The following is a 3,325-nucleotide window of genomic DNA, read 5'->3' on the forward strand; positions in this document are numbered from 1 at the left end:
GCTCTGAGTGTGCTGCCCTCCATATGCCAGCAAATTTGGGAGACTCAGCTATGGCCAGAGGACTGAAAATGATCAGTTTTCATTCCAACCGCAAAGAAAGGCAATCCAAAGAATGTCCACACAACTGCTTAATTGCATACATCTCACGCAGTCGTGAAGAAGGCAATGGCAACCCACCCCAATTCTCTTGCCTGGAAAATCCCATGGATGGAGGAGTCTGGTAGGCTTCAGTCCATGGGGTCGTGAAGAGTCAGACACGAATGAGCGACTTCACTTTCTCTTTTCACTTTCATGCATTGGAGAAGGAAATGGCAACCTACTCCAGTGTTCTTGCCTGGAGAATCCCAGGGACAGCAGAGCCTGGTCGGCTGCTGTCTATGGGGTCACACAGAGTGGGACAAGACTGACGCGACTTAGCAGCAGCAGCAACAGCACAGAGTTGCAAAGAACCGCTCAAAATTCCCCAAGCCAAGTTTCAACAGAATGTGAACCATGAGTTTCCAGATATTCAAGCTGGATTTACAAAGGGCAGGGGAATCGAGATTAAATTGTCAACACCTATTGTGTCCTCCAAAAAACAAGAGAACTCTAGGAAAGCATCTACTCCTATTTGCCTATGCAAAAGACTTTGATTGACACAACAAAATAACGAGAGAAAAATGACATGAAAATGTGAAATATTCTTCAAAACACGGGAATACATGCCTCCTGAGAAATTGTACATCCATGTAAATATCATAAATATTTATCAACTTGAAATATTTTCTCAGTAAATAGCAAAGGTGAATTATGATAGTAGTGCAGGTTATAGAATGTTGTTGAGTAATGTGTAGGGCATTTGATTGGTTATTACATTTCTTTATTGATAATTCATTAAGCACTTAAAATGCGTCATTGGCAGGCTCTATGTTTCTGCTGATGTGAAAGATACATTGAAGACCTGATATCTCTGTTCTCCTTCATGGGAGGGTAAACAGAAGCTCCTTCCAATCCGGAGAAAGTGTTGAGACAAAGTTGTGAGAAGGGGCTTAGCATGATTGAAAATAATTTGCGTGATTGTAGCTTCAGAAGCACAGTATAAGAGAAAGATAATGAAATTACTAAGGAAAACAGATATCATGTGGTTCCAGAACTTTTTAACCACGCTGATGTGCTACAGTCACCACCAGGAATTTATTCTGTCTCTGTGGCGACAGATAAGCAACGTCTAAAAATTCATTTGGAATTATAGGGTGGAATCTTGGTGTCAGGAAATAAAGAGGGTTCTTAAGGACAGCAGAGCAAAAATGACCCTATAGAATACCACTTGTAAAGTACATATCTTGTGCTGACCATGGGCCAGCCACTGATTATGTCATGTTATCTTTGTGATCACTGTGATGGCTTAATTGTGATCAAGATTTTGGACGTGCTACAATATCTATATTTTCAAGGACAGAATGAATTTCTATAATGAAAGAAATTGCTGTATAACCTTTTAAGACTCTACCAGAAACTAATAGAATATAATGTGTGAATGCACTAAAGTTCATACTGTGTATTTTCATTTTTCTAACTTTATTTGCATCTCTTCCTTCACCCATACCATCCTAATTTAGGCACCCCTTCATTTCATCAGGGATGATTTCAGAAATCACTTTACATCCATTACCCCTTTTCCCTTTGTTCTCATTTTCTTGCTTACAAATATTATATCAAGTGTTATTTACCTAGGATGCATAATGAATGTTTTCTTGAACTGACGAGTTTATAAAACCATGCAGTAAAATAGCCAACCATTGAACTAACGCCTCATTTTGCTCTTCCTTGTTTGAAAATAAAAAATGAAACTATGAAGATGAACATGGAAATTTATTGTTCAAATACAAGAATTGTAGACATTTGTCAGCATCTCCGAACATAAATTTCAATCTCCTTTAGGCTCCATAATCTGACACGTATTTGACAGGTCAGTTTTAATTAGGATGGTTTTCACATAATGATGATTATTGATGAGTTTACTCGAAAGAGAGGAGGCAGATGCATATGCGATTGTTGGCACTGGAAACCATGAGTTGCCTCTCCCTTGCAGGTTAAGAAACGGAATTTCATGGGCTGACATATCGCTATGCCTGTCTGGAAATTTAGAAGGTTTCACCATCAGTCCAGAATAATTGATCTGTAATGGAGATTCGATGTGGTTCCGAGAAGTAGATGTAGTTGTAGTAGCAAAGTCCTCAACTTGGCCGTTTACTTGAGTGTAGCTGCTCTGTGAGTGCCAATTAAAAATGCTCAACTTTTTTAAAACTTCAGGTTGATCTACCACAATCTGGTCTGTGTGTCTAACTGATATTGCTGATGGGGTAGGTAAGTCACATGGAGATAGGGCACTTGTATTAGTGACTATCTGACTGGTATGAGGCTTTTGTATGAAAGGCACCCTTAAACTTGTGGAGGCTGGAAATGCGCTCTCTCCACTCGTTTCTGGAAGAAATTCCAGAGTTAAGATCATCTTTTTTGACACTTGCTTTAGCATGCTTCTTGTTTACCTTGAACTAATGAAGATATTGGAGACACATTGTTAATTCCAACTCTTCTTTGCATTCTTACTAAAAGTTGGGGATGGCCTCTTTTGAAATTTGGATTATAGTAGGTCTGTAACTAAAATCAAAGAATAAAATTGTTTAGTTTCTTTATAAACCAAGGTAAAACTGACAAACAAAGCTAAGTTATAAAAACGTATCCCTTTAATGGAACCAATTAAATAACATCAAATAAAATACCTCTGTTGGTAGTTTTAACAGGTAACATTTTAGAAAGAATATGCTCAACTAAAAGTATGTTGTAATATATACAGTAAATACCACTTTAAGTAGCTTCAGAACTTATATCTGGTTTCAAGTTGATAGGACAGTTTGTTAACATCCAATATTTTAACCTCCAGCTGTTTTCAACTTCAAAAAAAATAAACTTTTTCAACAATTTTATCTCAAGTTTAATTCCGATTTAGCTACATATATGAACATGCATTCTAGGTCACATGATTTAATCTGACATATTGGCAATAAGTGAAAAATTTGGAATACCTTACTCAAAAGAGAGATGTTTTCTTCTTCCAGAAAGACAGGTAGTGAAGCCGATCTTTGAACAGTTTGCCGGTTTTTATGAAATCCATAAAGGTTAAGCTGTCGAATTAAGTTTTCATACTCTTGGTTTCAAATATTCTGAAAGGATCCTTTCTTTCCAAGACTTCTTTCTTGAAGAGTTCTTCATTGATCACTATACATGTGCCTGTCTCATCCCACCAAATAGATTCAAACTGATCACTTTCAACTATATTCCAAAG

General features: G+C 37.3%; 1 pseudogene; it reads right to left on the bottom strand.

Moving 5' to 3' along the window:
- Positions 1-1,906: 1,906 nt before the first annotated feature.
- LOC108635361 lies at positions 1,907-3,322 on the bottom strand (annotated as a pseudogene).
- Between the last annotated feature and the right edge of the window lie 3 nt (positions 3,323-3,325).

Source organism: Capra hircus, unplaced genomic scaffold (assembly GCF_001704415.2).
Source record: "Capra hircus breed San Clemente unplaced genomic scaffold, ASM170441v1, whole genome shotgun sequence".
NCBI lineage: Eukaryota > Metazoa > Chordata > Mammalia > Artiodactyla > Bovidae > Capra > Capra hircus.